Below are 9,616 nucleotides of genomic sequence, written 5' to 3'. Positions count from 1 at the left end.
AACAAACAGATTACAAAGTGAGTAGAATACAGGAAATAATAAAATTTAGAAGGAAGTAAACAAAATAGTATAAAAAATAAAAAAGATCAGTGAAACCAAGAGCTGTTTCTTTGAAAAGATAAACAAGATTGGTAAATTTTTAACCAGACTAATCAAGAGAAAAAGAGACAAATCCAAATAAATAAAATCAGAAATAAAAGAGGAAAAGTAACAACTGACACTACAGAAATACAAAGGATTATAAGAAAATATAAACAACTGTGTTGTAACAAACTGGACAATCTGGAAGAAATGGATAAATTTCTAGAAACATACAATTTTCCAAAACTAAATCAAGAAGAAACAGAAAATCTGAATAGACCAATTACAACTAATGAAATTGAAGCAGTAATAAAAAAAACTCCCAATAAACAAAAGTCCTGGACCAAATGGCTTCACAGGTGAACTTTATGGAATACTCAAAAAAGAACCAATACTTATCCTTCTCAAACTATTACAGAAAGTTCAAGAGATGGAAGATGCCTAAGCTCATTTAATGGGCCACCCTTATCCTCATTCCAAAATCAGAATAAGACACTACAAAGAAATAAAATTATAAGCCAATATCCTTAATAAACACAGATATAAAAATCTTCAACAAAATATTAGCAAACAGGCCTGACCTGTGGTGGTGCAGTGGATGAAGTGTTGACCTAGAACGCTGAAGTCACTGGTGTGAAACTCTGGGTTTGCCTGGTCAAGGCACATGTGGGAGTTGATGCTCCCTGCTCCTCCCCCTTCTCTCTCTCTTTCATTCTTTCTCTCTCCTCCCTCTTTAAAAGTGAATAAATAAGATCTAAAATGTAAAAAATAAAAAAATATTATCAAACAGAATCCAGCAATACATTAAAAAGATTGTACAGCATGGCAAGTGGGATTTATTCTTGGGATGCAAGGTTGGTATAAATTCCACAAATCAATTACGTGATATACCACATAAACAAAATAAAGGATAAAAATTATATGGTCATATAAATAGAGGTAGAGAAGGCATTTGACAAAACCTAGCATCGAACTATGATAAAAACTCTCAGCAAAGTGAGAATACAGAGAACATATCTCAACATAATAGGTCATATATAACAAACCATAGGACCTGAATAGACACTTCTCCAAAGAGGACAGACAGATGGCTAACAGACATGTGAAAAGATGCTTAGTGTTACTAATCATCAGAGAAATACAAATTGAAATCACAATGGGATTTTGCCTCATACTTGTTAGAATGGTTTATCATCAATAAATTAATAAACAACAAGTGTGGGTGAGGATGTGGAGAAAAGGGAACTGTTGTGCACTGCTGGTGAGAATGAAGAATGGTGCAGCCACTATGGAAAGCAGTATAAAGACTCTTCAAAAAATTAAAAATGAAACTGCCTAATGACCCAGTGATTTCACTGCAGAGCATGTATCCAGACACCTAAAACACTAAATTGAAAGAGTAGCTGCACCCCTTTGTTTATTGCAACATTACAATTGCCAAGCTATGGAAGCAACTCAAGTGCCCATCAACAGACGAGTGGATAAAAAAGCAGTGGTACATACATACAAAGGAACGTTACTTGACCATAAAAAGAACAAACTCTTACCACTTGCCACAGCATAGATGGACCTAGGGGTTATTATGCTAAGTGAAAGACAAATACCATATGATTTCACTTATATGGGGAATCTAAAGAACAATATAAACGAAAAAAAACAAACCAAACAGAAACAGACTCATTGATACAGAGAACAGATTGATGGTTGCCAGAAGGGGGTGGGGGGGTGGAAGGACTGGGTGAGAAGGTGAAGAGATTAGGAAGTACAGACTGGTAGTTACAAAACAGACATGGGGATGTAAAGCACAGCATAGGGAATGTAGGCAATAATATTGCGATAACTTTGTATAGTGCCAGGTGTGTAATGGAAATTTCGGGAGGTACACTTTATAAAGTGTATGATTGTCTAACCACTGTCCTGTACACCTGAAGTGAATACAAAATAATATTGAATGTAAACTGTGTGACCCAGTGATTCAAAGAGAGTCACAGGAAATGACTGGGAGCCCTGATTCTTTGTGCCTGTCTGTTCAACATCTGTCTCTCCTTCAGCACGAAGGTCTTGGAGGAAGTACTAGGCGGGAAACCTGTTTTCTTCCACCCTCAACAGTGGTGTGCATACATGGTCTTTTCACCCTTCTCATTTAGCAGGAAATAACCCAGAAGATCTAATGTTGCTGAAAGCTTCTTTAACTTGGACAAGATCTAGAAAATGCACCTTTAAAAAGAGCTGACACCTCTGTTATATTTTGGTATGTATTGGAAGGAGCGCATGTATTTAGAGACCTGCCGAGCGCCTGTCGAGAACTCTGCAGGTGCAGTCTGTCCTGTAATGGATTTCCGCTGGCTTCAGGCCGGGCTGAGATGGCTAAAGTGGGACCGCTGGGGATCACCCATCTGGACCATGTGTCAGGTCATCGGCGCCTGTGGCTTGGTGCTCATCAGAATCGGCCTGGGCCACCTCAGAGTCTGGAAGTCCTTGTTTGGTGATGGTGTTTATAAGCAAAGCTAGAACAGCCCAGAATGAAGAGTAAAACGTGTCTCCACTGTGCAGCCTTGAGTGAATTACTCAGGCTCTGGGAGTTCACAGGTTTGATGAGGGTCAAGAGATGACATATGTTGAAGGTGTACAACATGATGATTTGACTCACACAATGTTATGAGTCAATTATATCTCAATAAGTTGACAAAAATATAAAATTCTTATAAAAAAAAAGAGAGAGTGAGAGAGATGGTATATGGATGATAGCACTTAAGAAGGACTAAAATGCTCTAAAAGTGGGAAATTTAATTCTCAGATACAAGATTCTGACCCAAGCAGCTGAGCCCTGCCCCTGGCCCTAAGCTCCCTTGGGGAGGGAGGAGGGAAAACCCTACGGGGTGGAGGTCCGCTCCCTGTGGGATGTAGGCCCAGGGAGGAGGCACCCGCCTGCTGCTGTGTCTAAATTAGATGTGTCTGTCAAAGCTGTCAACAGAATGTCACTGCCTTCTCAAGTACAACCAGAAAGCAGGAACAAGGAGAGCCCTGGAGGGGAGATCTTGGAGGGGGAGGGCTGGGCCCAGATTTGTTAAAGAAAAGTGGGTGGTATTTCATTAATAAAATAGCTCAGGGCTTTCTTCTGGCTTCTCATCCACTGCTGAACACTGCCTTCATCCCTTATTCCAGCTCAGCCTCCAGGATGGGATGAGAAACACCAGTTCTGCCCTGAGATCGCCCTTCTTTGTGCCCAAGACACTGATGGGCGCAAACTTTCCCTGCCTCTCTCTTTCCTGGGCAAGTGCAGGTGCTGCCAAAGCAGGAGGGGAGGGTGGTATTGGGACTGAAGGTGTTCATGGGAAGTACTGGGATTTGAGAGAGGATGTAGGTTTAGAATAACAAAGCTCTAGTTCTGTGATGGAGAGTGTTCTTGCTCGGAGTGGGAAGGGGTGTAGTGACCAGCTCATCCTGGTGTGCTCAGGGCTGTCCCAGCTTTAGCACTGAAAACCCCACGTCCTAGGGACCCCTCAGTCCCTGACAAGCCGAGGTGGTTGGCCATCCTGAAGGATCCTAATGACACCGTAGGTCTTCACCCAGCAGACCGGCTTTGCCCTAGCCTTTTCTGGTACATCCATCCATGTCTGTCGCTCTGATTTTCTGGGCCCCAGAACAAGAGGAGAGATGAAGTGCAGCAGTGGGAATGGAGGCGCATCACAGCGGCATTCCCCATCACACCTCAGCCCCCTGCTGCGACCTGGCTTCCTCACACAAAGCAAATCAACATGTAGACCTAAAAAAAAAAACATGCAGAGAAGCCCTGGCCTCCTCCTCAGCCCCCTGACTGCTGCCCCAGGAACTTGCGGCTCCGTGTCCTGGCCCCTCCGCAGAGGTCCCTAGGACCAGGACACAGCAGCATGCTTGCTTCCCAGGCTGCTCCTCTGACCGGGGTTTCTCTGACGCATCAGATCTTGTGTTATAGGTGAAAATCAGAACTGGAGACGCAGGGCAGGGCTGGGGGATGGGCATTCATCCCCATCCTAGCCAAGGAGGCTGAGTCTCCTCCCCCAGGTCACCATGGGCTCCCTGTGCGCCCAGGGAAGTGAGGGTGGAGGAGTGGTCAGAGTGGGTGATCAGGGCTGGGCGTAGTAGGGCCGCACGGAGGCACCAGGCTCTGTGTTTGGCCTCTGTGTGTAGCATCTCATGTGATGCTTGCGAGTCTCAGGGGGGTGTTCCTATCTGCTTTCGCAGGTGAAAGCGTGAGCTCCAGGCTTACAGTGTGTTCATGGCAGAGCTGAAGCCAGAAGCAGGACTCTGGCTTCCAGCCCAGGGCCCCTCAGCTTTCTGTGGGTCTCAGTGAAGCCCTCTGAGCTTTGGCGAGTCTTCGTCCTGGAGTCTAGAGGGGGCCCCCAATCCACTCTGTGCTGTCCAGCGAGGCTGGAATGACGCACCCGGCCCCCGCCCATGTCACGGGGGTCCAGACCTCCGCACTGATTGCTCTGGGCTCTCGGGGGCGCTGGTTGTGGCGTGGAGGCTGCACCTTTGCTGTTCCCGTGGTCTGCCTGCAGCGGGTTCTCCACCTGGCAGACAGTCTTTCCTCCAGGGTTTACAGCTCACCCTATCAATGGTGAGTGATCTGGAAAATCTGTAATTATACCTTTTCAGACCTCCTAAGGCAGCCTTACCTCTTTCCCTGATTAAGGCTCCTTGTGTAAAGACTTGTACCAAGTGGCACTGGAAAGAGGTGACCCAATCCACCAAAGGCCAGCCCTTTGACTCCAGGCTGTGGTCCCAGCATGGAAATACAGCTTGTGGCTTCATCTCAGCGTGACTGTGTGACATTCAGTGCTCATCCCTTCCTGTCTACCCCGTCTGGCTCATGCAAGTTGGCAAGATTTCATTATTTTTTCCTCTAAAACATACTAGTGGGGCAAAAGTAGGTTTATACCTGTTTGTATGGAAAATAACACAATAATAATAACTAATACTGTAAGAATAAACTCTGTGTTTCATGTACTCACAACTGTAAAGCTACTTTGGCTCCATCCTGTATGGAATACGCTCTTACTACGTGCCAGGCCCTTTCTATTTGGAAATATTACTTATAACACCACTATCTTTAAAAAAAAAATTTTTTTTTAAAATTATTTCTCCTAGAAAGCCACTTTCTTTTGGATGAGAAAAAAGAAAACGAAATCGTTCTAACTGCCCTCCTTATCACAGCCTCTTGCCTCTCTGGGGTAACGAGGAAGGAGAACAAGGAAATGGCCCTGAAGGGGACAAGGGGCAGTTGTTTCCCTGAAAAGAGTCCCGGAAGGATCCAGGGAATGGGACGAGGTGGACGTCGATCTCCATATGAAAGGAAAAGATGACTTCCAGCCTCTCTTACTCCCTCTGTGTATGGACCCCAGCATCCGCAGGCTGAGAGAGCGGAGATTATGTTCTGCTTTTGTCTGGGAACAAAACCTTCTGTTGACAGCATCTGCTCTGCTCGCAAGACCCTGTAATGTTTAGCACAGTGGTAGTCAACCTGGTCCCTCCCGCCCACTAGGGGGCGTTCCAGCTTTCATGGTGGGCGGTAGCAGAGCAACCAAAGTATAAAAAGATAGATTTAACTATAGTAAGTTGTTTTATGAAAATTTATTCTGCCAAACTTAGCAAAAATCTGACATAAAGTACTTGGTAAGTAATTATTATTATATGCTTTAACTTGCTGTAACTCTGCTTTATAAATTTTATAAAGTAAAGTTACTTCCCTGCTTTATAAATCACCATTACTGTGGAACCGGTGGGCGGTAGAAAGTTTTACTACTAACAGATACAAAAGTGGGCAGTAGGTATAAAAAGGTTGACTACCCCCGGAGCAGATCCAAGCTTCACAAGGAGGCACTGGAGTCAACATTTGGAAAATACAGCTGCAGCCAGCGGCAGGAGGAGAGGCAGAGCTGGGGGCGGGGGGAGGAAGAAGAGGGAGAAGAGAGACACGAACATCCCCTGTATCCTCTCAAACCCCCTCTTCCTCTTCACAAGTTCATAGGTTCATTCATTCACTCAGCAACAACTTTTTGTATCCCCTGTAAGTGCCGGGTGCTGCTCTAGGCATTGGAGGAACAGTGTAAAAGAGGTAAGTTTATACCTTCATGGAGCTTATTTGCTAGTGTAGAAGATAAACAGTAAACAGATCAACTATCAAATAGTGATAAGGGAAATGGGGAGAAAGAAAGGCAAGATGAGGAAGGTTAGAGATTGTGTGTGTGTGTGTGTGTGTGTGTGTGTGTGTGTGTGTGTTTGGGGTTGTGGCATATAGGGCATGCATGTGTGTGTATGGTATGTTCTTGTGTGCTGTGTATTATGTGGTATAGTGTGTGTGTATGCTGTGTGGTGTAGTGTGTGTATTATGGTATGTGGTGAATGGGATGTTTGTGCTATAGGGTGTGTGTATGGTGTGTGTGGTATAAGGTGTGTGTATGGTATGATCTGTGTGTGGTTTATGTGTGGTGTAGGATTTACATGTGGTGGGTTTTGGTATAGGGTGTTTGTGGTGTAGAGAGTGTGTATGCTATGTGGTGTGTGTGATCTATCTAGTATGTGTGTGTTATGGTATGTGGTATGTGAGATGTATGTGAGGTAAGGTGTGTATGTGGTGCAGGGTGTGTGTGTGTGTAACGTGTATAGTATAGGGTGTGTGTATGATATCACATTTAGAATGATTAGGGAAGGCTTCACTGGGAAAGATTATTTTTTATTTATTTATTTTTATTTATTTATTTATTTTCATTTTTCCGAAGCTGGAAACGAGGAGGCAGTCAGACAGACTCCCGCATGCGCCCGACCGGGATTCACCCGGTGTGCCCACCAGGGGGCGATGCTTTGCCCCTCTGGGGCATCGCTCTGTTGCATCCAGAGCCACTCTAGCACCTGAGGCAGAGGCCACAGAGCCATCCCCAGCGCCCGGGCCATCTTTGCTCCAATGGAGCCTTGCTGCGGGAGGGGAAGAGAGAGACAGAGAGGAAGGGGAGGGGGAGGGGTGGAGAAGCAGATGGGCGCCTCTCCTGTGTGCCCTGGCCGGGAATCGAACCTGGGACTCCTGCATGCCAGGCTGATGCTCTACCTCTGAGCCAACCGGCCAGGGCCTATTTTTTATTTTTTAACAGACACAGCCCTGTGGGATCTGAGGAAAGGGCATTCCAAGTGAATGAGCAGCAAGTATAGAGGCTGTTAGATGGGATCCACGGCTGACATGCTCCTGGGAGGACAGGATCCTTGGCTGGCTCGGATATTCCAGGGAAGGAGAGAACGAGGAAGTGAGGTCTGAGAGCTTGTCTTGCTGGGGCCAGATCAGGGAGGGCCTCTGTACACACTAAAGTAAGGACTTTCATTTTATGCAGTGAGTGGTGCTTTGGCATTGGAGGGTAGAAATCCGGCTGTGGTATCTTCTGAGGTCCACGTAAAGGGATCATGACAACTGCTACGTGCTTTACCCCCACTGGGGCAATTACTACAGAGTGAGCTCTGGCAGGAAATAATGCTTGAATTTTTGCTCCCTAAAGTGTAGACACTTTACGAGGGATGTTACTCTACCTTTTATTTGGAGACAGCTGTGTGGTGTGGTAGAAAGATTAGGGCACATGGAGGCTCAGCTCTGTGACCTTGGGTGATGTAAGATGTCTGGCCCCAGTTACTCAATTTGTAGACTAGATATTATAGTGCACTCCCACAGCAAGGATGTCGTGGGGAGTAAAACAGCAGGATGGGGATGAAACTGCTTTGACAATGGAAGACACCACATCCATGTTAGATCTGTGACCCTTAAAAATGGCTATCTCTCCTAGGAAGCCACTTTCCGTTGGATGAGAAAAATTCTGCCAGCAGACAGACTTTGGACTTAAACTGCAACGTGGCTCTTCCCTGGGTCCCCAGTCTGATTCTACAATCACATGAACCAATTCCTTAAAAAAGACCTCTCTCTCTGTAGACACATCCTATTGGTTCTGTTTCTCTGGAGAACCCTGTTAAAAACAGATGAGTATTGTCTCCACTTTACAGATGAAGACATTGAGGCTCAGCAATATTAAGTCAGTTATTCATAGATGGTTAAGAGGACTCAATTAAGTCTCTAAGTTTTAAATATACCAGGCTTTCTTTAAATGCCTGCAAACTTCACTTTTTAACTCAGAAATTTTCAATGATTTTTTTTTTTGTATTTTTCTGAAGTTGGAAAAGGGGAGGCAGTCAGACAGACTCCTGCATACACCCGACCAGGATCCACCCAGCATGCCCACCAGGGGGCGATGCTCTGCTCATCTGGGGCGTTGCTCTGTTGCAACCAGAGCCATTCTAGCGCCTGAGGCAGAGGCCATGGAGCCATCCTCAGCGCCCAGGCCAACTTTGCTCCAATGGAGCCTTGGCTGTGGGAGGGGAAGAGAGAGACAGAGAGGAAGGAAGGGGGAGGGGTGGAGAAGCAGATGGGCGCCTCTCCTGTGTGCCCAGGCCAGGAATCGAACCCGGGACTTCTGCACGCCAGGCCGACACTCTACCACTGAGCCAACTGGCCAGGGCTTTTTTTTTTTTTTTTACTTCTTAAAGCATCTCATCTAAATTCCTTCTCCTAATAGTAAGATTCTTTGTAATACAATGTTATTTTCTCTTTTCCGGTCATGTGGCTTTCCTCAGCCTCTCAGGCACCTATGATGGGGAAATTCCTGGGGAAATGGAAGTTTATAACCTAAACAGAAAAAACCCCAGATCATTTAGATCGTAGGTTAAAGAAACAGATCATAGGTTAAAGCTATAATTAAAAGGTAAAGATGTTAAACAAAAAAACTTTGGCAGCCAAAAGCTCTTCTAAAAGAAAGGATCTACCGAGCTATACCCTAGCCAAAAAAAGGACCAGGGCCTGGGAACACGGTCTGTAAGCAGCAACAATGAAACCGGCACCAGGTGTTAGGCCGGTGGGGTCAGACGGGACCGCAGTGCAGCAATCTCGGTACCGGAGTTCTGGCTGAGAAAGAATTCAGAGCCAAGACTCAAACTCTAAGAGAAAGTTTAGTTAGAAGGACACAGAGGTAGAAGTGAGTCGTAGAAAAAATGCGCTCAGGAAACAAGTTACAGAGGTAAAAGACGGGGCCCTTGGAGCTTAGGAGAGAGAAAGGTAAAGGTAACACACCTGGGGAGGAAGGGGGGAGGGCAAGGCGGAGAGCACACGCTGGTGCTCTGTCCTGGGGGTATGCATCTGGAGGTCTCAGGGGAATACCAGTGGACTAGTGTCAGCTTTCCAGGTATGTCCTTTCAAGGTGGTGATCTCTACTGCTTGGTACCAGGACTCTTTTTAACCCCTTGGAGGGGGTTAAGTCCTTTTTTCTTCAAGCTGACCTATCAGGGCCTGTCCCATCATCTTCTGTCCTTGCAAGGGGGCCAGATGGGGCTTCTCTCCAGGCCCCCTGTTCTTCTCTAAGGGGTAGAGGAGTGGGTCTCCCGCATGACTAGTTACATGCCAGGGGAAAAGAGGTCAGGGGGAGGAGCTGGTACTCATGACCAGAGACAATCTAGGGGAAGAAAGGGT

Source organism: Saccopteryx leptura, chromosome 2 (genome assembly GCF_036850995.1).
Source record: "Saccopteryx leptura isolate mSacLep1 chromosome 2, mSacLep1_pri_phased_curated, whole genome shotgun sequence".
Lineage (NCBI taxonomy): Eukaryota > Metazoa > Chordata > Mammalia > Chiroptera > Emballonuridae > Saccopteryx > Saccopteryx leptura.
Note: the sequence above shows the minus strand (reverse complement) of the source record.